At 39.9% G+C, this 26,939-nt stretch overlaps 1 protein-coding gene across 13 annotated transcripts in view; it reads left to right on the top strand.

The window, feature by feature from the left end:
* The window catches only part of TANC2 (tetratricopeptide repeat, ankyrin repeat and coiled-coil containing 2), a 631,424-nt gene that overhangs the window by 369,890 nt on the left and 234,595 nt on the right, over positions 1 to 26,939 (top strand). For 2 of the 13 annotated variants that reach the window (XM_075059592.1, XM_075059591.1), the window contains exon 1: positions 3,233 to 3,764. The exons of the other annotated variants lie outside the window; for them this stretch is intronic. The gene's annotated coding sequence lies outside the window, so the exon portion shown is untranslated. Of the gene's footprint in view, positions 1 to 3,232; positions 3,765 to 26,939 lie in introns of those variants that run through there. 13 annotated transcript variants of the gene reach the window in all.

Here is a 26,939-nt window from a genome sequence, read left to right as displayed (position 1 = left end):
GACATGGCAATACCGATTTCAGCGCTATTCCTCTCGTCGGGGAGGAGTACAGAAATCAGTTTAAAGAGCCCTTTATATCGATATAAAGGGTCTCGTTGTGTGGACGGGTGCAGGGTTAAATCGGTTTAATGCTGCTAAATTCGGTTTAAACGCGTAGTGTAGACCACGCCTAAAACAGGTATCACAAAGAATTCAAACTACCTTCATCCACAAAGTATTTCTTCCCTTTCTTCATCTTATTAGATCCAAGAAAAAAACAAGAAGTTAATGGCAGCGCTGCAGCACCTGTGATATATTCCAACAATAAAGCCACTCCCTGATACAGGAAAACACCAAAATACCAGTCTTCTGTCCCGTAAAGATCAGGAGAATGTCCAGATGACTGAAGGCTTTCATAGTCTGCACAGAATTCAAGTAGGAAATCATAAGAAGCATCACAGCAGTGGGGAAAGCGGATGACTGTCTCGTGAGTGCTGATGTTAAAGATGAGATGGCTCTCTCCAAACACCTTTAGAGAAGACATAACTGAACTTCTTACTAGAACCAAATTATGACCATTACTCATCTTTGCCCTGATGTCTTTTGTTGGTGCTTTGAGTCATCTTCAAAGTTTTTATAATGGTAGTTGTTGCTTTTTGCTAGTGACATACTTTTGAAGGTAACCTGGCTAAGTGGATGTAAAGAGGCATATCTTGCTGCAGGATCTCTGTTTACCTTAGGGACCAGAGCTCAGTTAGCCTGAGGCTTGGCAATTTCTTGGCTGAGATAAGATCAGTTTCAGGGTTGTAAATCTTCCAAGTAGCCACAGATTTACAGATAAGGAACTACATTTCATTTATGGAGGAATTCAACACACAAATAATTCCATATATTCACCACTTTGAATGAAATAGCTCTATCTGAATTCTCTCAAATTGTGACCGAGAATTTCCCACGGCCTTAAAGTGGCTGTTGAAGGGGGAGAGTTTGCAGAGTTGCCTTGTGGTTGGAGGTTGGGTTTGCGGTGGCCTTGCCTTGTGTGGGGGGGTGGATGCCAGTTGTTTTGCATTTCAAAGGTGGTAACCCAGCAGACAAATAATGTTCTTGTATGCAGAATTTCATGAAGACCTACCCTATTTCAGAATGGCTGACATCTCCCAGTGGGAGTGAGGCCATGGGCTGTCCTTAGCTATTCCTTGCAATATTCCTCTTGAATTCCTGGCGGTATAGGCATCTTTCCTGAGGGCAGTTTGACTTCAGTCTCTGTTAGGGTTGCCAATTTTGGTTGGACGTATTTCTGGAGGTTTCATCACATGACATAATCTTTAATTCCTGGAGACTCCAGGGAAATCCTGGAGGGCTGGCAACCCTAGTCCCTCTGGGAACAGTTAGGCCATTTTGAAAGAGGGCACTTTAACTGAGGGCTACATGTAGCCTCGGTCTTTTTGAGAACTATAGGAGATGGTGGCCATTATTTCTCTGATTAAGATTTTATGCACCAGCCACTGCTAATGGGTAAATGTTCAGTTATGAAAAATAACTGAATAAATGACCATTAATCGAAACTCAGTTTAACTGTTCATTATGTTTTGTACTATGCCACTCTGGAAAAGAACAAAGTAGCCAAAGTGTACTAACGAATCTGGTTGTCTGAGTTATAATATCAATCTTAAGTAATTTATAAAATTTTCTCTTAAAATCTTTAGAAATATTATACAGTATAGTTCTGAGTTTCTTGTTTAGTGTTCATATGTAGAATGTTTCTAATTAAAGAAAAAAGAATTCTCAGGTACAAACTACATTAAGACGGAGTTAACAATGAGTATGTATCATATTTTGAATAAAGTGTTTAAGAGGTAGATTATGATTATTCCAAAACCAAGCATTAACTTTGCTTTGTAGTGACACCATGAAGGAGAAAAATAAAAAAAAATCTAAACTGGGACCTTAAACACTCTTGAGTTTGATGTTTGAAAAAAAAATCCTGATAATTCCTCTGGATATTAGGTGGGGTTGGGGTGGAGGGGTAATGAGAAGGTATGTTTGGTGGGGAACAAAGAAGCAGAAATTCCCCTAATATGCTAGAAGAATTTTAAGCTGCTGTTTTTTTCTAAATTTGAGATGTAGGCCTAAACTACTTAATAAAGACTATCAATAATGCTGACTCCTGATAGGTTTGTCTCTCATCTCAAGCCATACTCTGAAAGAATGTGAACTCACAAATTAGTGCCCAATAAGGTACAACGGGATTAATAATAGAAACACTTGAAGATTTTTTTAATGATAGAGGCACTGTTCCACCCACTCCTCCCACCCATGCAGAAGCAGAATAGTGCTTAAAGATGTACAATTTCAATAATTATTTCCTTTGTGGTTATGGTATTTACATATTTGGAGACATGTACAAGTGCAAAAGACATTTTCTTACATTAACAGTGTTTGAGAAATTTCCCCCCTGATTGTGGCAGTGTGGAATGTAGCTCTTTTTCTGGTGTACAGTTTATTATGCAACTATACATATGGGTTGGGTTTTGCTGCAGTGTCAGTGTCTTATTGGAACCTGGATGCTTTACAGTGCTGCCAGCCTTCATCGCACAACAGTGACTGATTTACAGGTTGTCCTGAGGATCTTTTCTGCCTATGGAGGGAGTGGCTGTATCTCTAACCATTGCCACTGTTGCTCTGTCAGTCAGCCAGCTGATGGTGCTGCAGTTTGGTTAATGCAATGCCTGCTTTCATAAAGGCTACCTGTATGAAGCTATATAGCATCTGAGGGATCCTTCTTTTCTGCAGTTCTTGACTGACAGGTTCCCCAGGTTATAGCCAAACGTGTTGTCACTCTTTGTTTAACCATTCCAAGCGGAATCTTTGAAATAAGAGCAAAAGCGCATTCACTTACATTGTGTTTTGGTGCAGTATTCCCAATACAAATGTTTCCTCAGTTGATGTGATTGCGTATGTGACTATTTGTTATGACTGCTCAAATCTAAACAATGAAAACTGTACACAAGCCTCTGTGAGAGGATGCTGCAGCTTTAAAGCATTGAAGGCTTACAGCGTTTTAGTAGAAATTGTTCCCGGAATCCATGTCACAACTCCTTATATGGTGCTGCTTTTTTCCTTTTAGTTGCCATGACAACAGCAGCACTGCACCATTCATCAGCTCTGGACCTGGGCTGCATTGCTAGCCTTTCCTGTTACTCCTGAATGTTAAGGAGAACATCAGTGAATCATTCACTCTGGTATACTGCGCCATTATTTACCTGTTCCTTCAGCAATGTGCTGTAACAAAAAGGCAAATGTAACTGCGCCAAAGAGAGAGATTTTGTAAAAATACTTCATTTTTCCCCAAAGGAGGCATATGGTCTACATATGCTGCAGCATTCTGGAAAGAAAAGCTATTTAATGCTGAGAGACTTAATGAAGAGAGAGCTCAGTGTCTGTGTAAGCTTTTCTGAAATCATCCTTGAATTGACTCCTTTGGGGACCCAGAAGATGCAAAAGTGATGTTTGTTAGGGACAGCAAGTGCCTTAGGGAGATTGCTGTTGTGCTTTTGCGACCAAGCTTGACATCAGCTGCAGGAGATGTCACCTGTAACATCACACTGACGCTCTGAGTAGCAGTGTGGCGCTAGCTCCAGGGAAAGTGCGAGGTGTGGACCAGAGGAGGATTTTTACTGAACTACTTCTCTCATGTCAACATTACCTATGAATTAACAGGCATTTCGACTTAATGGTGCAAAGATTGCATGCTACCGACTGATGGGGAGGAAAAACAAAACCCTGTGAGTATGGGCAGTGGACAATTTTGTGTCTTGCATGATATCTGATTAAAATTATGTAAGCCTTTTTAGGCCTAATTTAAACTCTATGGAAAAACCAATGCAGAGTAAGGGATTCTGACACTTGTAGTATACAAGGAAGCCTTTAGGAGACTGCTGTCACGTAAATCAGATGTTCTGCTTTAATTATTATTCCTTTGGTTACCTATTACAAAACTTACATAATGTATTTTCTTTTTCCTAGCAAAAATGTGCAGTATTTCTTACATAATATGTATTGCAATGAAAGAAATCCAGTGTTGTATTATGTATCTTTATTATGTAGAGAAGTTATAAGTGACTGTGCTTTTTAAAAAAAAGAAGTATGACCATTGAAGGTCATAGCACTTGTCGTAGTCAGACCAAGATACCAAAATAGTATTTTTGGTATGTATTGCAAAATCCTTCGAAATCAGATGTTCTTTATGAGTGTATTAGGGAATCTTCAACCATATATATATTGTCTTTTTACTCAAATATATGCTCCTGACAAGGAAAATGGGAATTTTATGTCAGTGCCACTGGCAAAAATAGGAGCATTTACCTCATATGTTTAAAAGATAAAAATACAAAGAAATGTCATTTTGGGACATGATATCCACGTGACATACGATTTATGAGGGGGGGTCTTGGTTAAAATCTGTAATGTCATTTTAGACATTTGTCCCACTCGTATTGTTGGTAACGTGGACGCTGTCGATAACATTTTGAATTGTTTTTCCTTTTTAAATCATTATTTAAATGCTTCCATTCTTGCCAGTGACATTGAGTTAACATTTAGATGTTTCTATGGGAGCAGAGGTAGGGTTAGAAGCCCGCTCTCTCTTGAGTTTCTAAACTGCACAGCAATTACTGGCATTGAATTTTCTGAAAAGTATCTCATTAGATTTAATTTTTATAAAAATACATATTTTCCGTTTAATTTTTCTGTTAGGTTGTAAGCCATATTGCAAACTTGAGACTTGAACTATGATCTCCCATTTTTGCTGGGCTTTGGCATCAGCATTTTACCAGTAGCCTCTATTCCTGAGTTGAACTGCTGCTGTTTACTTTTGTATTATTTCCAAGAATTCAGGCTGCTGAGATAGAGCGTAATCTTTCATTTACATAATTCTGCTGGATTTTTTTTTCTTGTGCAATTTTTTACTGTGTGTTTTCTGATGTTTCATCCATTTTTATGTATCCCCTGATTTGATTTGCCAAATGTGTAAATCAATAGACAGTCACTGAGAGTTTTTAAAAATACAGCAGATGTAAGTGTGTGTATACACACACACTTTTGTTGAAGCATGCTTGCATTCTTCTCCATTTTGAAGGGGTTCATAAATTACTTTTCTAAATTTTCAGCATTCTGAAATTGGCCATATCATTTTTAAAGGCAGCTTAAGTCAACTCAGTTTTTCTTTAATTAAAGATGTACCAAATCTGTAACATTTCAGATTACTTTAAAAGTAATGTTTTATACAGGAAGCCAGTAAACCACAGTGTGAATGGAGCTTTATAAATAAAACAAGGAAAAATGGAAATGGCAAATTAGTGATTTGAAATATTTAACATTTTTTAATACATGTTATTCCAAAGTGCTGCTTACAAACTAAAGACTCGACTCTTCTCTCAATATGTGGGCATCATTTTTGACTCATAGCTACCTAGCATATTGACAGAATAGGACCCCATAATAGAGATTAGTACAAAATCCCTCATGATTTCTATGGACGTTTGCACAGTAAGATTAACAGCCTGTCAGGCCCTTTAGGGCCTTCACAGAATCAACTCTTTGCCAGGATTTTGCTTATATACTGTGTAGCTGTTCAAAATCCCAGCAAATGGAATAACATGTCACTACCTACACAATCCCTGGAAAAGGCTGGTACCAGATTTTCTTTTCAGTTTTCTTTTTTTTATACAGTATTAACAGGAGGAAAAATCCCAAAGATACTAAATCTGTAATTCAGGTAACAAGTACATATTTGACTTCCTTAGTTTTCAGTGGTTTAAGACTGAAAATCTGTCTTTATTTACTCTGTTGTACCTAGGTATTGATGCATAATATGGAACATTATGTAGATTACCACTTGTGTTTTGAGACTATTATAATTCCTAGACATAACTGAAGTAATTTCTCAAATATAAGGAAGTTGAGATGGGAGCCTTAACATGGAATGGTGTTGTACCAGGCCATCAGTTCTCTCCTCTGATACATCAGTCCTTCTCGTTCTCCTGGAGTGACCCCTGAAAAATACTGCATGCCTTTCATTGCTCTATTCCTTACCGAGGGGAGGAGGCTTTCATAATACAGCTATGTGTTTTTAAATGCTTGTTTCAATTCAAACTATTTCAGTTGTTTTCTTCATCTCCTCTTCCTCCATATTAGAGACTGTCCCTGATTTTAGTCCTTTGCTCCTGATTTTTCTTGTCTGTCTATATCAAAATACTGGGGAGTTATATTTTCCCCATGACTGACAGCTACCATTGGAACTATGTGTTTAATTTCCACTGTGATTAATATCCATTTGCCTCAAGTCACTTAGGAAACTTTGGTCTCACATATTACAACTCATGATATTACCACCATTTATTGAATATGCAACGTGCTAAATGTTCTTGTAATAGCACTGATGTGGTTTTTCCGCACCTTATTGCATATGCTTGTATTTCAGAGTCATTCCAATGCATATCCTTCAAGGACACACATTGCTGAGGTTCCTGGAAGTGTCTAACCATATCCTTATGTGCAGCAGGCACCCACAGGACTATCATCACTTTTTCTACAGATGTCTGATGTACTGTAGGGCCAAGGACGCTAAAAGGGATAATATACCTTGGTTTGTGTCTGGTTCATACAAAACGTTAACAGACATTCCCTCCCTCCCTCCACATCCCCTTTTGGGGCTAAAAACTTACCAGTTTCGGGGATGTGTTCACCCTTTTCCTGTTCGATAATATAAAAATTATAGTGGCAAATAGTAGCAACTTAGAATCATAGAAATATAGGGCTGATAGGGAGCTCGAGAAGCCATCAAGTCAAGCCCCCTGCTCTGTGGCAGGACCAGGTAAAGCTAAACCATCAAGACAGGTGTTTGGAAGTGTTTAAAAACAAGTTGAACAAAGATGAGGAGTCTGATCTCCCTTGGAAGCCTATTCCAGAGCTTCACTAACCCTTATAATTGAAAGTTTTTCCTAAATCTCCCTTGCTGCAGGTTAAGCCCATTACTTCTTGTCCTACCTTCAGTGGACATGGAGAACAGTTGATCACCATCCTCTATAATAGCCCTTAACATATTGTACTCTTGAAGGAATTCTGTGCCATTGCACACATGCAGAATTCATGTATCCCGCAGATTTCTTTGCCTCCCCTCAGAAAAATGACTTTCTGACAAGGAAGCAAAGGGAAGCTGCAAGAACGGCCACATGCACCTCCCCAGAAGCACGGGTGCATTGTTTCGAGCATCCAGAGCAGCCAGCGGAGAGTAGATCACTGTGAGGAGCCAGGGATGGGGACACCTCAGCTGGTGTCGGATCAGTCCAAGCTTCATGCATCCATAGCCAGACCCCCACCACCTGAACTCCCATCCTTCTGAGCCTCACCCCTTGCATTTGGAGCCCCCCTCACCCAGAACCCTAACCCCAGGCACCCAGCTCTCCCCAACGCCACTCAGGGCTAGGGACACCCTGACCGGTGGATCCTACCCTGTGCTGAGCTCAGCTGCTAGTCCAAGCTGGGCTGGGGAGGAGCGTATTTCCCCTACATGGAGAGGCTGAGGCCAGATGAGACCCATCTCTATCCGGCTCCACACTGTCCCCCTCCCCCAGCTTCCTTCCCCCATTGTTCCTCAGCTACAGGGGAAGGGGTCACTGTACAAGGAGCTTGTCCCCTGGCCACCCAGCCTGTGTACATCCAGATCCCCCCCATACCCAGAATCCCATCCCAAACCCACCACAGCCGAACCCCCACCCCGCTGAGCCCCACAGCTAACCCTCCCTGCCGAGCCCCACCCCGCCTGCTTCCCGACCTCACGCTGCAGAGCCACACCTCCCCCTGCATCTGACCCCCCCCCCCGCAGAGCGCCATCCTCCCACATCTGGATGCCCCTGCTGAGCCCCACCCCCTGCACCGAGACTACCCCTGCTCCACAACACAAACCTGCACCTTGACAACCCCCCTTCCCCCTGCACTCATACCCCACTAAGTCCCAACCAGCTGCACCCAGCCCCCCACCCCACCAAGCCCTACTCCCCCAGCACCCAGACCCTCCTACTAAGTCCCCCACACCCAGCCCCCCTCTCTGAGCCCAACCACCTTCCCCTGGACCGTCCTGCAGAGTCTCTTTATCGCTGTACCCTGAACGCCCCAATGAGCCCCTGTGCATCCAGATCCCCCCGGCACCTGGACCCCCCACTGAGCCGCTCACACCCAGATTGCCCACACAGGACCCTCTCACCCCACACCTGGATCCCCCCATATTGATCTCCTCCACACTTGGATCCTGCTGGGCTGAGCCTGCCCACTCACTCCTGGTGCACCTAGCCTGGAGGGGCAGGGCACCGGGTTGTTTCTGGGGCAGGCCTGGACCTTGCATTATGTCAGGGTCAGGTGCATCCTGACTGCCAGGTCCCTGTCCTGGAAGGGGTTGGGGGCTGCAGTGTGATCTCCCACCTCTGTGCAGCCAGTGGCCTGTGCTCCTGACTGTCTTTCTGGACCCCCCACATGTATTTATTGACAAATAAAATTTGTAGAATTTTAAAATATTTTGCGCAGAATTTTTATTTTTTTTGTCACATAATTCCCTCAGGAGTAAATAATGTTGGAGGACTGTTATCGGGTCCTCACTCAGTCTTCTTTTTTCAAGGCAAAACATGCTTAGTTTTTTCAACCTTTCTTCGTAGGTGAGGTTTTCTAAACCTTTCATCATTTTTGTTGCTATCCTCTGGACCTGTGGTTCTCAATCCATGGCCTGTGGGCTGCTTGCAGTCCAATCAGCACAGAGCTACGGCCCATGTGATATCCTCCTGGCCAGACAGGTAGTATTAAATGCAGCCCACAATGGTAAATAGATTGAGAACCACTGTGACTCTTTCCAGTTTGTCCCCATCTTTCCGGAATTGTGGTGCCCGGAACTGGATACAGTACTTCTGGGGCTCACTAGTGCTGAGTAGAGTGCAACAATTGCCTTCTGTATCTTACATACAAGACTCCTGTTAATACACCCCATAATCATATTAGCCTATTTGCAGCTGCATTGTATTGATGACTTAATTTCAGTTTGTCATCAACTATAACCCGCGGATCCTTTTCAGCACTATTGCCACCTAGACAATTATTCCTCATTTTGTAGTTGTGCGTTTGATTTTTGTATTATTTAAAGGTTGTGTAGCACTTTCCATTATAAAAGATTTTTGTGCCTTTTTCTGAGAAGCTGTAGTACGTCTGTTGTTTGCAATAGGCCTTTGAAATTTGGGAGGAGAAAATCCTAGGGTAGGAGTAGTCCATAGGCGGACTGCGGGCCAAATCCAGACTGCCAGATGTTTTTGAACAGACCCTGAAATCTTTTTATTTACTTACTATCATTATTGTTGTTGTTTTTTTTAACATTGGAGTTTGGACCTTGACTAAGAAATTGGGACCTTGCCAAGAAATAATTGACTATTCCTTTCTTAGGGCTACAGAAGTGCCTTTTCTTTGTATCGTGTAAGTCTGCTCAGGTTTAGCTGAGTGATAAACTGCTAGAATTGGTCATTTTCCTCTTGTAGTTTGTAGTCTTCAGGAAAATATTGGCAGCATGCCAAAATAACTGCATAAAAACATTCTAAAGAGTGAGCAGGGTTTACATCACTACTGCCAGAGCCCCCGCAAACACTGTACTGGAAACGTCTAGGAGCTACCAGGGCCAGCAGTAGAGTTAGGGAGTGAGGAGAGAGCCAGACTGGGCTTTCCCCAACGACATGGCGCCAGCATTCCACTCCTCTCTCCCGCACCCCCAGGAAAACTTCATGTGGGAAGAACGCCACACTTCCCATGTAAGGGGAATCCAACCAAGACAGGCTTCCCACAAAACACAGCTCCTGGGCTCAGCACACTTCCTCTGAGATAGTGTTCTTCTCCTGCAACTAGCTAATGTAGATGGTCCTGTAGCTCAAATGGTAGAAGTCTGTACTACTGTGCTGAACATTCAGAATTTAAAACTTGGACGAAGATGCATGATTTGGAGGTGGGAGGAGTTAGTCTCACACACTAGAATTTGTTTTTCCTTTTAAAAAAATTTTTGGAAAATTAAATTTAAGACATTGCGTTAAAAGAATGTTACGGTTCCGAAGTCAAGCTCTCAGAAGTTAGGAAATGGCAGGTTTACTGTTCCTTGTGCAACTTTAGCCCTTTGTGCTAATCTATCATGATATAGTTTTAAATCATATGTTGTTTTTATAGGACTCCTGCCTCATTCAGTGCATAGGATGGACACACCAGGGGGTAGAATAAAGTTTGCTCTGGAAACCATTATTCTGCCATTTCCTATCTTTTGAGTGCTTGGCTTTGCAACCTACATAACTTTCTTTGAACATCTATTTTTTCTTTTTCTTTTTTCTTTCATAGAGTGGGTCAGATTGAACCCTGATGTAATCACACTAATATGAATGGGATTATATCAAAGATATATTTGACCCAGAATATGACTTGTTTACATGCATGCACACACATGTTGTCATAACATTTTCAGCATTAACATTAATGGTTTAATAAACTGGATATTTACAGGTGCATTATTGTGGAAATACTGTTATTTCTTATCATCTTAAAATATTTATATCCACATACTCTGCATTTTGCATTTCTATGAGTCAGCACCGAATGAACATCACACAAGGATGAAATGAGAGAGTAAAGAGCAAAACCTTTCCTGTCTCCAAGTAAAGATATTTTATTGAGTAATAATAAGTATGTAATCCCAGCTAATTCTTACAAAAATCAAAATATTTATATAAATTAGCATTCCTCCAACACCAGCATTATGTCCTGGATCCAACGTAACAGAGTATTTGCCACTTTACATCTTATTTTGTGAAGTAATTTGTTATTAAAAAGAGAAGCTAATCAGAGTCATGAAACATTTCAGAAAAATGAAATGTGACACAGCATAAGGAATCCCCCTTATAACAATATGCTGATATTCTCCTTGTAAGCTCCTTCATTGCTTCTGATGTGATTTGTGGACACTGGTTCCTGTCAATCGCCGTGTGAGATTGGCAGGAGCTTCTGATGTCTGCCTGAGTGCCATTTCACATACTGTATGTAGCATTTTGTGACTTACAAAAACTAAAACATCCGATTAGATGTGGACAGCAATCTAGCTCAACATTGTCAAATGAATGTCTTTCTAACGACTTCCTAGTTTCACAAGGCATTTTGAAGTGGACGCTCAGTTTCCTAACAGTTTTTACCTGTGTGTAGCTGCTGTTGCAGGTTGCACAAAGTTCTCTGCAAAGGACCTCTACTGCTTTGTTCTCACTTTTTTATTCCATTTTTGTGCATGAGTTTGATCGTCATGTAGCAGATTAGATACTTTGGGTATGTCTGCACTGCATAATGTAGACCCACAGCTGACCTGTGAATTAGGCTTGTAGGGCTCGGGTTGTGGGACTATTTCTGATTATCAGATATGCAACCCTTCTTTGAAATGAGAATCATGTGAATAGTGTCCTTGTAATGCATTGGTAAACTGTAGATTAAAATTCTCCCTTCATACTCCTTAGATTAAAATAATGTTTATTTAAAACATTGCAGTTTGACTCTTAATATGTACCGATTTAAGTGTTTCTGCACTATAGGTCTTTAGTTCATCAGATGATATTAATGACGCTTTATAACGTTGTTGTTTTACCTGTGGGTTATTTTTTTTATTTTGCCATTTATTTTGCTTTACTGTCAGATCTCATGAAATTAAGCAGGGGAAATGTATACTTTTGCTGAGCTGGGGTGGCAGATAGTAATTTAAACTTAACCTTATTCTTTTCCTGTATGTCAACCTTTCACCTCTGAAGAAAACCGAGACTTGTTTATGTACCTCCCATTTTTGGTTTCATATATTTACAAGTATCATGTTAGTTTGGACAGTGGTGGAAGATCTGGAATGTTTGTTCTTTTACATCTTTTGCCTTTTTTATCTCTTTTGTGATTATTGTCAAACAAAATCAGTAGATGTTATTTTACACAGAATTCTGCCCCTTTTTTAGCTGGATCAGTTTTTTTAATGCTAGGATCCCTAAGCTCATTTTGTGTTTGTGTGTGTGTGTGTGTGTGTGTGTGGGAGAGAGAGAGAGGGAGAGAACTAGTGTCTCTCTCTGTTTCAGAGCGACCAAGTGGGTGAGGTAATGTCTTTTATTGAACCAACTTCTGTTGATGAGGGGGCTCTGGTTTAGTGAACCAAGCATTTCTTCAGCTTAAATTCTTGCTAATTTTAAACATACACATCAGTTACGACTTTCTCTTGCCCTTTTACAGCAAGGTCCCATTTTTAAATTTCTCTGATGGGTAGTAGTGATGGAGTCTTTCAGGTCTTTTCTGCCCCCTGCTGCAAGTGCCAGCGCCCTGACACCCCCCGGTTCAGGAAACCCCCTTCAGACCAGGCTACCTACCAATAAAACTTAGTCCTCTAGATGCTTGGAAGGGCCAGGAGACGACAATGACCAATTGGGAGCCAGCAGGCTAGTTAAGAAGGCTTGCATGTTTCTTCTCAGAGCCCGGGGCAATGAGCGGTGAGACTGGGACAGAGGAGGAACTTCTCAGTGCTAGCTGAGAACCCCAGGCCCAGGTCGGGGCCTTTCCTTCAGTCGCTGGATTTGAGATTTCTTTGTTTGTTTAAAGGCACAGACAGTCAGATTTTGGGTTTTGTTATCTTTGGTTAACTGTTTAGAGACTGAAACCAAGCTCACAGCACAAGCCGCTCTGTTCTGAGCAGGAGGCCACAGCTTGTGGACTATGGGTGGCCAATTTTGGTTGGACATATTCCTAGAGGTTTCATCACATACTTTTTAATGAAAGATTAATCTTTATTTCGAGGAGAGTCCAGGAGAATCCTGGAGGGTTGGCAACCCTGGCTAAGGCAGAGAGCACTTGCAGCACCATGCTTGCACCTGCAGTGGCTGCTATGGAGCAGTCTTATCTGTGACAGTAGGAAAATTAGTTTGCAGGATGGAGGAGCATGAACTCTTTGCCATTCCAGTCAGTTGCCCCTTAGTTGCCAAAACTATGCCATGCATGGCTCCTATAGTAACTACCTGCCCCTTTGAAAAACTGTTTGGCTTAATGGAACTCGATACTTATTTCAGGCACATAAGTGGCACATATAGCTGTGTGTTTTGTAAAATCAGCCAGCCTGCATGCATTTTTAAACACAAGAACTGATTATATAACCCAGAAAGAGAGATTTCCCTGTATATCTGAAATCAAAATTGGGACCCTAAGCTTCCTGCTTTTGCAGGGTGTGGAAAACTGAAATGGTGCATGAAAGATTTTATGAAATTTAATAGGGTTTACAGCAGAGTTGTCTTTTGGAAAGTTTAGGCTTAGGAAGAGGTTGTTTTCCCCCACACTTTATTTTAAATCTTCCCTCCTCTCTCCCCTCTCCCTACCCCATGATTGCTAATTGCTATACAGCAGGAGTACACATTTCTTTAGGGGTATATCTGTAGGTACAGCACTGCAGCGGCACAGCCAATACAGCTGCGCTGCTGCAGCATATCTGGTGAAGACTATGCCGATGAGAGAGAGCTCTCCTGTCGGCATAAAAAACAGCTCCTGCTGATGGCGGGGGTTATGTCAGCAAGAGAAGCTCTCCCACTGTCATAGCACTGTGTACACAAGCACTTGTGTCACTCAAAGGGGTGGAATAGTCGCACCCCTGAGCGACATAAGTTTTGCTGACATAAAGTATAGACATAGCCTAAGGAAAGAGGCCGACGGGCCAGTTTCTTTCTATAGAAGAATGACTTTCCCCAGTGTCTGCCATTAATGCCACAATAGATGATGGCTTTTCTCACCTGAGAAATACCAGTGATTTTGCTACAAGAGTGAATTTTCCAGAGCAGAGAACTCCTGCTTAGTAGAAATTGCTCAAGTGTTTGTCTAATTAGTAACGAAGTGCTAATGTCTTCTTTTACAGGAAAAACAAAAATATTTTGATACTTCTTAGAAATTAAGTTGTAAAGTACCATATGCATACTGTGCATATTTAAGTAATATAATACACCTCTACCTCGATATAACGTGACTCGATATAACACGAATTAGGATATAATGCGGTAAAGTAGTGCTCCAGGGGAGCAGGGCTGCACATTCTGGTGGATCAAAGCAAGTTCGATATAACGCGGTTTCACCTATAACGCGGTAAGATTTTTTGGCCCTTGAGGACAGCGTTATATCGGGGTAGAGGTGTATTTAATATATTTTATTGTAAAAATAAAATTAGTTTTTTAAAAAGCAGGAGAATAAATGGATGTATGTGTGGTATTGACCCATTTTAAAATTATTTTAGTCATATTTACTAATCGACTGCTTGCACAAAAATGTATGTATATGTATGTTTAACAAAAGTGATAGAACTACAAAGTCCTCTGTTATGGAGGTGTCAGCCATGGCTCTTTAGATAAGGTTGACTTGAGTTTTACTCATAAACAGGAATTCACCGTCTTTGTTATGTATGAAGAACAGAGTGTATTCTCCCTCAAATTAGAGTGCTTATTCTTGGAGTATTGAATGGAACCTTGATGCTTGAATGAGTCCCTAGATACTGTCATGATATAAAGAAAGAATTTTCATAATTTTACTGCATTTTAACATGTGCTCCCAGATTAGATTAGATTACACTGATTTTTAAAGATGCATTAGAGGCTTTTAAAATACTTTTCCATTATGGTGTCACTATAGGACCGAGTTAAGGTTGTTTGAGAGCTTTAACTCTACATTTCCATATACAGATATATTATAAAACACATATTGGATAAGCAGTTTTAATTAACTATTTATCTATGCCAGTATTCCCACAGTTCTTTTTATTCTTAGTTCCTTTGCTAAAGTATAGACTGGAGAACTATTCTGAATATATAAATTGATCAACTAAAATAGAATTTTAAAAGCAAGTAGTAAATTACAGAGGGCAAAATAAAGATGGTTACATGGTAGCATTTACATTTACACTTGAAGATAAAAAAAATGACTTCAATATGGAATGTTACAATTTATTAAGAGATATCAAATTGAGTCCTATACAGTCAGTCTTGTTATGTAGGCAGACGATTCTAATTCTGTACTGTTCAGGGGTGCTAACCTGTACCAACACAGAAGTAGGCATCCTTAAATAGAGTTCTTTATCTATGAGCCAATTATACGTGCATGCCAAATGAATGCTAAAACTGCCTTTCTCAATACAGCCAAACAACTCTGAGGTTAGAATCTAGAAATTTAAACAAGTTTTGTGATTATCAAAAATGTCAATTCAATTCAAAATTACCTTGCCCAGGTGAAATTCCTAGACAAGCTTTTTTTCCCCTTTACACATGTGATATCATCACACCATAAACCCCAAACATATTCTGCAGATTAATCATTTTAAAGCTATTCTAATTCTTTTGGGGTTTCGTTATTTCTGTAGGCTATTGGAACACTTTAACCAAATATTTAACAGTGACAGAAATCCTTAGCTTACAAATCTGTTCTAACTTCTCTTTCTTTCTCATTTGAGTTGTCAGTTTCTTGTGACTGAAAAAGGCACAACACTTCTTTAATTGATTGCTTTTAAGTGCTCGCATGCTCCGTGTTCTGAGAGGTACCGTTGCTGAAAGTGGGCGTTTTCTGTTACAAATAATACTAGGCTTAGTGTATCGAGTTCTTTCAATCTCAATGCTCTTAGATTTTCTTGTAAATTGTCACAAAATTAATGGTGGTGGATACTATGCACACACTTAACAAAATGCCCCAAACAGTTTGTCCTTATTGCATAGCATCACTAAATCGTTCCTGGCTTTGTAATGCTTGTTTCTAAAATGATGACATCCTAAATTACTCATGTATTCTCACTATAACTCCACTGTCACTTAGGTTTTGTCTGGGAATAAATACATAGTAGCTTGTGTATTTACATTCTCCGTGGGATTTTCTAAAGCATTTAACATCGGCCTAACTCTGCTTCTGCTGAAGTCAGTGGTTAAATTCCCATTCACTTCAGTGGGAGTAGATTTAGACAGCTTGGAAGGAAAATTACCATAACAAGAATTCACACAGGTACAATCTATTGTTTCTTCACGGACGACTGAACAGTCCTGTGACGTTTATTTTGCAACATAATAATGCAGAGCGCATCCTGTCTTAATCTCTTTGCTTGTACAAATTTTGCTTTCAGTCTGCAGGACAGTTTACTCGATCAGGTGCCACCATACTGATTAATATATTTCCCTGGAACTGTGAGACAGCCTAATAGGAACAGAAATGCAATTAGTGTTGCATCAGATTGCAGGCTGAATTAACAATCAAAAGGGAGACTTGTATTTCAGAAATACAGGCTGAATAGCAATGTAGGTGCATGTAATGTTCTGGTTGTAGAGACATTATCCAGTCTGTTTAGGAGATAGACAAAGGTCAGAGTTGATTGCTAGACTCATTATTTATTGTTTGGACTTCTCAGTTTGCTAGGTAGCTCCTCTGCACAATCCAAGCTAAATATATTTGGGGGGGTACCTCTTCATTATTGAAAATAATATGCTTCACGTTTTTTTCACTTGGCAATGCTCTTCCTGGCCATTTGGTTCCCGATAAGAGAGAGAGTATGATACCACCACTGGTTTTGCCCGCTTCTGTCTGACTGCGTTTTCTGCTGTCCCTATCAATAGTTAGTTATTGTTTCTGAATTTTTATCATTGTTTGGCCATAAATAAATACTTTGTGGAGACCTCTAGACCAGGGGTTCTCAACCTTTTTCTTTCTGAGGCCCCCACAGTACACTATAAAAGCTCCAAGGCCCACCAGTGCCATAACAACTGGTTTTCTGCATATAAAAGCCAGGGCCAGTGTTACGGGGTAGCAAACAAGGCAATTACCTGGGGCCCCATGCACAAGGGCCCCTGCGAAGCGAAGGTGTTTAGGCTTCAGCTTCAACCCTGGGGGACAGGCTCATGGCCCCAGGCATCAGCCCCATGCAGTGACGCTTTGGCTTTCTGCCATGGGTCCCAGGTAGTCTAACACTGGTCATGCTTGGTGGACCCCGTGAAACCTGCTCACGGCCCCCCCAGGGGGCCCTGGACCCCTGGTTGAGAGCCACTTGTTTAGGCTACTAAAATGAGTGTTTTTATTTTTAAGGTTTCTACTTACTTAATAGCACTTAGGCTAATGTTGATGAACCTGTCACTTCAAAGGCATACTGTGCCTTTTTAGAGACATTCCTAGCTAAGTATCAGAGGGGTAGCCGTGTTAGTCTGGATCTGTAAAAGCAGCAGAGAATCCTGTGGCACCTTATAGACTAACAGACGTTTTGGAGCGTGAGCGTCGTGGGTGAAACCCACTTCGTCAGACGCAGTAGTTGGAAGGGGTATTCACACCACGAAAAGCGCACGCTCCAAAAACGTCTGTTAGTCTATAAGGTGCCACAGGATCTCTGCTGCTTAATTCCTAGCTAAGAGACTAATCAAGATTTTAGGTTTCTTCAGTGCAGAAAAACCAGTGAAGCACATGAGCAAGATCCTTTTAACTAGTATTGAACAGATATAACTGGACACTAACTGTTTGAATGTTTTGGGGCATTTTTGACCTTGCTTGTTTTAATATCGTGAAAGATGATGAGAAGGGATATATGTGCTGTTGCTACTACCTTCAATAATAAATTGTTTAACTGAGAACGTCCGTGGCTATAGAGATTCAGAGGATAATGGATATGAGTGTCCCTTCTTGGATAGTATCTGGTTGCACTTCAATGAAACATAGGGAAACTCTCTCACTTTGGCATAAAGCTAATCGCATACGCGAAGACAAGGGATATGAAGGCAGTCCTGACCTGTGGACAGAGTAATCACTCCTAATCAGCTATTTATGCTAATTCTCCTCTATTTAATCTCAGAGACATAATTTAATGTTAAAATATACGTGACTTGTTCTCTCACCTCTTGCTAGTTACATTCCTTTCGCTTCCCTTTATACTTCAAACTCCGTTGTACGTGTTTGGCTTGTCAACCCAAGTATTGCATCTAGTACATTCCTAGATGAAAAGTCCTCTGGATTCTGTTTTTTAAATGATTAAAGCGAGTGCTCCAGTGGGCTATATAGACTCATAGACTATTAAGGTCAAAGGGATACATTATGATCATCTAGCTGACCTCCGGCACAATAAAGCAAGGCCACAGAATCCTAACCCACCACTTCTATAACAAACCCCTAACCTATGTCTGAGCTACGAAGTCTCAATTGTGGTCTGAAGACCTCAAGCTGCAGAGAACCTCCAGCAAGTGAACATCATGGCCCTTCACGCGCAGAGGAAGGCAAAAAACCTCCAGGGACTTCCACAACGCCCGCCGGGAAACTCCCTCACCGCCCTCAAATATGGATCATGCTAAACCTGAAGCATGGGCGCAAGGACTCACCACACCAGCACCGTTCAGGAAAGAAATCCTGAATGTAATCTCAGGTATCCCATCGCATATAACCTCCCATCACAGACCACTGGCATACTTACCTGCTATAATCGAGAGATCATGCCAAAATAATTGCTCAGAATATGAGCAGCCATCATACCACCTTCCATAAACTATCAAGCTTAAGTCTTAAAGACAGATATATCTTTTGCGCCCCGCTCCCTTGGAAGGACTGTCCATGAACTTCACTCTCCTCTAGGTAGAACCTTCGTACCTAACTTCGAGTCTAACTCTAGTTCATTCATTGTTCTGTGTCCACATTGGTATAATGCTTAAATAATCCTCTCCACCTCCCAATATTAATCCCCTCTATATAATTAGAAAGAGCAAAGCATACCCCCCTCAGTCTCTTTGTTAGGCAAACAAGCGCAAGCTCTTTGAGTCTCCTTCATAGGACAGCGTTCTCATTCCTCGAATCACACTATGTAGCCCGTCTCTGAATGTTCCAGTGTTGAACTCATCCTTCTTAAAGCATGGAGACCAGAACTTGCACAATGATCTCCATGAGGTCTCACCAGTCCTTATATAGGCTTACACTTTGCTGGAAATACCTCGCCTGATGCATCCTAAAACTGCATTAGCTTTTTAACGGGCCATATCACATTGGCGGCTCACAGTCACCTTGATCAACCATAACTCCAAGATCCTTCTCCTTCTCTGTTACTCCACCTGATGTGTCCCCAATTTATAACTAAAATTCTTATTATTAATCCCTAAATGCAAGACCTTGCACTTCACTATTAAATTTCATCCTATTACTATTACTTCAGTTTACAAGGTCATCCACGCTCCTGTATAATATCCCAGTCCTTCTCTGTGTTAGCAATACCTCCCAGCGTTGTATCATATCCGCAGACTTTATAGCACATTCCTGCTTTTTGTGCCAAGGTCAGTAATAAAAAGGTAAATAAGTATTGGTCCAAACGGATCCCGATGGAAACTCCAGCACGAGTAACCTCCTCAGCTTGAGTCACCTCAGTACGACCCGGTGTAGTCTCCCCTTTAACCAGTTCCTTATCACCTTAACGTATGATCCCAACTTTCGCCATTATATCTTTTATTTACTTAAATATCCCCATGTTGGAAACGTGTCACAATTGCTCTTACTAAATGAGGTAAAATAGTCTACTGCATTTCTTCTCAAATTAAATCGTTACCTTCTCAAGGAGGAGATCAGATAGTTGCACTAACTACCTTTTTTTAAAACCATATCTGTAATTTTGTCCCAGATTACCATTGACCGCAAATGTCCTTAACTACTTTCTCCTTCAAAATTTTTCCAAAACCTTACAAATCTACAGATGCAAACTAAGAACAGCCTATAGTACTCGGATCACTTGTTCCCCTTTCTAAAATAAAGAACTATGTTACAGCAATTCTCCAGCTTGTATTACAAACCCCTCAGTTTAATTCATTAATAATATTCTTGAGTAATGGGCTTGCAATTTCATTGTGCCTAGTTCCTTAAATATCCTTGGGTGAAGTATATCTGGGCCCTCGTGATTTGGTCCATGTAAGCCTGTTCAAGTTGGCTGCTACCTCAGATTCGGATATCTACCCCCAAGTCCGCATATCCCTATTTGTTCATCCTCCATTATCCCTCAACCCTCATCTAGCCTCATTAAAGAGGAGGCAAAGATTTATTTAGTATTAGCCATGCCATAGATGTATCCTTAACTCCTTCCATACTCCATGTTTAGTGGTCCCACTTCTCTTTCTTTGCATTTTTCTTTCTATTTATGTGCTATTAAGAACCTATTCTATTGTTTCTATTCCCTTTCCCAAAGGTCACTCTAACATGGCTTTAGCCTTGCCACTTTATCCCTACATGTTCTGACCTCACTAAGGTAGCTTTCCTTGCTAATCCCTCCCATCTTCCACTCCTTGTAGGCTTTCTGCTTTTTCTTAATCATCTCTCTGAGATGCTTGCTCATCCAGCTTGGTCTGCAACTCCTGCCTATGTTTTTTTTTCCCCTTATTCAAGAGGATACCATTGGGTATTCTAATACTATTCACCCTCTGAGAATTATAACCAATCCTGGAGCTTTGTAGGGCACCGAAACAGACAATATCGTTTATTTCACTGATGATATAAGATGGAAATAGCTGACAACGCGCCAAAAACTGACAGTACAGACTAACAGTCTGGAGAAACAGGGGTGGGGGGTTCACCAAGAATGTATAAACAGTATTTCTACCCATGTAGATACCCGAGGCCCTGAAAAGAAATTATACCAAGGGGAGGTCCCCATGACATGTTCTAGAATATCGGCAAGAGTGACAAGATAGAAAGTTTGATTGCTCAAAATTTGAAGATTAAGTAGTTAGGTAAACAAATTCAGTAGCCTAAACTATATTTTTCCCCAACAGTCCTGTACAAGTAATATCTTCTGCTGTGAAATGACTTGGCCTTTCTTTGAGACAATCAGCCATTTAAAGCTAGGGTGGATAGAATCTATTCTCTCTCTGTGTGTGCGTGTGTCTATGTATGTAAATATACTTCATCTGCCTGGTTTAGTTTGGACTTTGGATGTTCACAGTGTATTTTACTGCTTAGTTTGGGCCTTTTAAATTGTTCCATTTTTTAGGTATGGAATTTAGGAACTATACTGAAAGTAGATAGGGCTCTGTTTCTGTGGAATTTGGCACTCCCACAGTTAGTTCTTTCTCTTGCTGTGGATTCAGCCATGGAAATCCAAAGTCCAGCTCAGACCATACCTAGGAGTTTTGGTTTGCCGTGGTATGTTTAATTAGTACACACAGTAACAGCATGTTATACTTGAATTTCTCCTCTCAGGTCAAGTCTACACTATAAACTTCCATCAGTATAACTGCATCGCTCAGGGTGTGACAAATCCACATCCCAGAGCCATGCAGCTATACCAGCCCCCCTGCTGTAGACAGCTCTGTGTCAAGGGGAGAGCTTCTCCTGTCGACATAGCTACTGCCTTTTGGGGCCTGGACTAACTTCACTGATGGAAGAAGCTCTCCCATTGGCATAGTAGCATCTTCACTGAAGCTCTACAGCAGCATTTTAAGTGTAGACTGTCCTCAGATTCCTGCAAGACTAGGGTTGTACCGTTACACTTGTTTGTTATTTATTTGTGTTACTGTAGCACCTGGGAGCTCTTGTCGTGGACCAAGCCCCCATTGTACAAACACACAACAAAAAGGTAGTCCTTGTCCAAAATATTTAGTTTAATACCCGAAGACGGACACTGACATATGGGGTAGTACAAGGAAACAATGAGCCAATATTGGTCAGCATGTTAGGCCGTGATCTCAGCACACATGAAGCAATGATAGCACCCTACATTCCTTGTCTTCTAAATTAGCCTCACCCAGCATTGCTAGAGATAGGATAAAATATTCCTGACAGGGGAGCGGAAAAACAGTGGCTCAATCTTTTTCTGGTTTATACAGCTGTATCTGTGATTCAGATATTATTAACAATCAGATCTCAGTGTAAGTCACAAGTGGAGATATATGCACTGCAGAAATGTAAAAAAAAGTTTTATTGCACTTCTTGATTTCTTTTATGGAAATAGATTTATTTAATATTTCTACTTCCTCTTCATTGAGTTCAGGTAAATTAAGCTGCCTTAAAAATTCTGAAAGATTACTAAATTCTGGCTTGCCAAGGTATGTTGTTTTTTTGTAAGATGAAATAATGTATTTTTTAAAAGCAGATAGAGTCTCCAGCTTTACCAGAATTCCAATTCATAGTAGCAGTTGTTGTCCAGGGGGGTTTTAAGCAACCAAGTCAAAGCACAATAAGTTTTGATGCTCATCACATAAAAATATTGTGACATGGTGCAACTGCCATTCTCTCTCATAAGTTTCTAAGGAAGCTATATGTCCCCAGATTTGGGAAATTTAACTTAGGCAACCCTTCCTGGGGGAACTTTGTGGGAGTCAACTTGTGTGAAATTAACTTGCTCCAGAAACCTTCTTTTATTGGTGCCATATAAAAAGTATGGGTTACTATCCGTTGTCTCATTATTAATTAAAACACTCAGCAATAATACTTTAAATCTAATCTTGGCTGACTTTCTTTTGCAAATTATGTCTCTCTGCAGACTATCTGAAAACCTTAGACAAAGCATTATTTAATAAGAATTTTAACTTTATGGCGCCAATCCTGCAGTGAGCTCCATGTGGGGGACATGTGCAAAGAAAGCCCCATTGAAATTGTCACGAGTCTGCCTGCATGGAACTTGTTGCAGACTCAGGGTCTACATGAGCAGGATTGGATAAAGTAATTGGACCAATGTCTAGTAACTGTAAGGAGTTGTTACAAAGGTTTTATCAGTAAAATGTAAAGAGTTGGAGAATAAGTAGAATGAGGGATGAAAAAGTATCAATCTTTTTGTTTTGTTTGTTTTAAGTGACACCCAAGAGTCAGCCAAATTAAGCTCATTTATATGTTTGTTTATGTTTTAGACCAGGAAGCATATTGGTTTTGGCTTGTAGTCTTGTCTTATGTAACTTGAGAACACAGTTGAAATCACCCACAATAAGCAGAGTAAGTCCTGTGAGCAAAAAGAAATATTATTAAAAATGTTATCCAAGAAAGCACAACAATATTAATATCAAGCATGGGCTTTCACAGTTGTCATGTGCACCACATCTGTTTGTCCTGAGATCAGTAAGAACCTGCTATCTTTAACAATGAAAGAAATGTAGAAATGAAAACATTACAGATAAATATACAACCAACTGGCCGTTAGTAAAGCATAAATCAAATTCTATAACACTAATAATTTAATAATTAAACATAATAAAAATGTAATACAAAATAGAATATAATGTTTTAATTATAGGATATTTTTTAAAAACTAAACTGGTAAGCATAACATAATGGGGCAAATTCCTAACATAATGCCATTATCAATTCTCAATTATCATAAAATCAAAGACCTTTTTTTCTTACTTTATCAAATCAAAAAAAACAAGGAGTACTCTCATACGTTAACATTTAAGAAGGGCCAGTGAACCCAATTCTACAATATAACAAATACAGAAATGAACTTCGCTTCCAGAATTTTTCAGAATTTTTTTTGAGTGAGCTTTGGAAAGGGAAGGTTGGAACTGCGATTGTGGTATGCTTCAAGAAATTCCTCAAGATCCTGTTGGATATTAGAGAAGCAACATTTTCCTTCAGAAAGAAAGATGAACTTTTCTAGGTAATAGATGGCTGAATAAATATTCCTTTTGGCAAGGGATCTTGAACTCAATCTTATGGTCATCTTCTGAGAGTTTCTACATATAGATCAGGGTGGAAGAAAATGTGATTGCTTTGGTTTTCCATTTGTTGATGTGTCTCAAAATAAATGTTTTATTTTGGTGTCTTGGTTTAGCAGTTTGATTAAGGCTTGCTCAGATTTGTTCTCTTTTAGATTCAAGTCTCTGAGTATGATGGGCTGGTTCAATTTCAAAGGTTTACTTAAATTTAATTAAGGTGGCCAAGACACCCTGCTTCTCTTTTTTAGAATAAATATCATGTAAAGTATGTTGTAATCTTCCATGCAGGTTTCTGGTCATTTTCAGTGTCCATGCAGTATTTGTAACTCCTTGAACTGCTGAAAAAAGGGCTTTTTGGATAGTGGGAAATGGAGCTGGAGCAAGATACCTCCTGCTCAGCACTCACATCATGTGACATCTTCTCATCCAATTTAAATTTAACATCAAATGAAGTAATGCCAGTGAAATTGTTGGGAGAAGGGAAGTGGAAGTGTTCCCCACCTCAGCACTGGCCTCTGGTGTTAGGAGGGTACCCTTCCATTTTAAGAGAGTTTTGCATAAAATTTGATGGTACAATATACCCTATGTGACACAGGTCCTCATTCAGTAGAACCTATAATATGTGCACACTCTGAAGCTTTAAAAGCAATCTGACAAAGGGACAAATTTCTGAAAAATATCAACCCATGAATTACTTATTTTCAAAATTAAACAGCTGAAAAGACATTTTTTTATTGATGTCTTTTCTCTCTCCCCACCTTCTGTCCTCCCCACACACAGTTCCTTGTGTGATGAAACCAAATATGAGAAATGTCTGCCAAAACAGGTGATTTTTGAAAAGTTTTATAAGAAACTGAAAACATTTTATAATGGAATGGTCTTGGAAATCTCTACTACTGTGACTTCTTATTCTGAAGAATTTTCACCATACATACCTATTGGCAGTCAAGAGTTAAAAGAAACATAGTAATTTTGAAGGGAAGATCAAAGCAACATATCTTCACCTGCATGCATTTATTTTAATTAGTTTCACCTTCCAAAATCTTTTTCATCAAGCAGGTATACTGGAAACTTCCTGGCAGCTCACATTAAAAATGAACTTGTGTGCAGAGAAACCAGGAGTTTTTCCTGGAGCCCTTGTTAGAGAACCTTTTTTCTCAAAGTTTTGCCAGAGTAATCTTGACAACAGCTGTTCATGCTGGGATTCCCAATCTGGTATAATCTATATTAAAGGCAGTTATCTTGACCAAGAGGAGGATCATTTTTCTGCCTGTTGTTTCTGGTCGTAGTAATTATGCATCAAACTTGTCATTTAATTTGCTATAATTAACTGTAAATAGCATTATAGTTCTTAGCAAAGTTGAAATTGATCTATTATTCCTATTGGAAGTACAAGAAGAAGGTACAGATTTGTTTTTTTAGGAAGAGTCTCTCTTCTTCCTGAACACACATTTAATGTAAATAATTTTTGAGAAAGGTTGAAATAATCATTATTAAACACTTATTTTACATGTGTTCTGTATAGATTTTGCTGTACTTAGTTAACTTCTTTCTTGTTTGGTTAGCTGTTATTCATATAAACCTCTTTAGCTTGGCTGAGTGATTTTCTGCTTTGGAAATTAATTAGTGCTGCCTGTTTATACAGGAAGAGAATTTGATCGGTTTGTTTGTTATGATTTGAAGGAGATTGTAATCATGTCTCTAAGTGGGATGATTATGATTTGATTTAATAAAATGCTTTTCTGGGAGACACATTGCTTTTTCTTTTCTCTGTCATTCAGCACCTTTATATAACATGTCACTGTTGTGGCTTATCATTATATTTTGTGCCTCCCGTTTCAGTGTTTTGTAGGGGATTCCTTAGAGGTGCAGTGGTTGAAGGGAGTGAGTTACAGCCAGAGATACCCAAATAATATTATAGTTCTTTGTGTATTGAACTATTATAGTACTAGAATGAGCAACGTTGGACGTATTAATTTCTTCTGTAATATTGATATCTGTACGTTAAGGCATATCATTTTGGTTAAGGTCAAAATGAAATGCAAAGATTTTGACTTGTCAGGATTGAGAATGTGATGACATTGTGATACCTGTGTTATGAAAGGAGACAGGTTCACTTAATAAATCTTATGTACCCATTGACATTTTGAATTTACAAACATAACTGAAGAAAGCTTTCACGTTCATTAGTAACAATCCATTGCTGTTGCATAAGATAATCTTTCTTAAAAAAAGCAGCATTGGCATGTCTCTTTGTTGTAATAGGTGCTCTAATTAAAAAAAATCCTAGTATTCTAGCAGTTATTAATATTTATTTACCTTTACAAATATTTTTGTCCATTTTAATCATGGTTTTAATCTCATGCAAAAATATCCTTTCTATAAATATTTCACATATTAGTGCCATGCAAGACACAACCATGTGTTCTATGTTCTAGTATTTATATGGCTCTGGCTTCAGCAGAGCCAAGATTCATTTGGGACTGAGAGGACTGAAGGCTATAAGCATAGCTTTAGTGGATGTGGTCCAACTACTTAGAAACTGATAGTTATTTGTTTCAGGACTTCTGTGGATCAATAACACTGCAGCACTTAAAACATTTTACCATCAGGGAGACTTCAATAAAGGCTACTCTCAGCAGCATTGTATAGTCATTGGGTAGCTTCCAGCACATGAATGAGCCTCTAGCAGGGCCAGTTCCATTGTTAACGTAAAGGGAATATATGATGTGCAAAAAGCCAACGCAGAATTGCCACTGTTGCTATCTTTAAAAAGTCGATTTACCGGGTTTTAAATTTTTAAATTCGTACTCTGGCTTTTCCCATTTCAGTCTAATCATTAGCAGTTTTGCAGTACAGCTCAAGCACATCTGAGAGATTTATGTAAAAAGTTAGTAGGAAATTCAAAACAGATAGCTATTGAGGGATATATCCAGCATGTACAGTGGTACTATTTCACTCTGATGGAAATAACACTACCTTTATATCATTCAGAAAGATACAGATTTTATGTTCCAGTTCTCCCTTTTGTGACTGTGGAAGGTCCAAAACTCAGTGGAAATTAGCAGTTCTTCTTCGAGTGCTTGCTCATATCCATTCCAGTAGGTGTACGCGCCGCGCATGCACGTTCGTCGGAAACTTTTACCCTAGCAACTCAAGCGGGCCGGCAGGTCGCCCCCTAGAGTGGCGCCGCTATGGCGGGTGATATATACCCCTGCCGGCCCGCCC

Source organism: Chelonoidis abingdonii, chromosome 21 (genome assembly GCF_003597395.2).
Source record: "Chelonoidis abingdonii isolate Lonesome George chromosome 21, CheloAbing_2.0, whole genome shotgun sequence".
Classification (NCBI taxonomy): Eukaryota; Metazoa; Chordata; order Testudines; family Testudinidae; genus Chelonoidis; species Chelonoidis abingdonii.
This window is presented reverse-complemented; position numbering and strand designations above follow the sequence as displayed.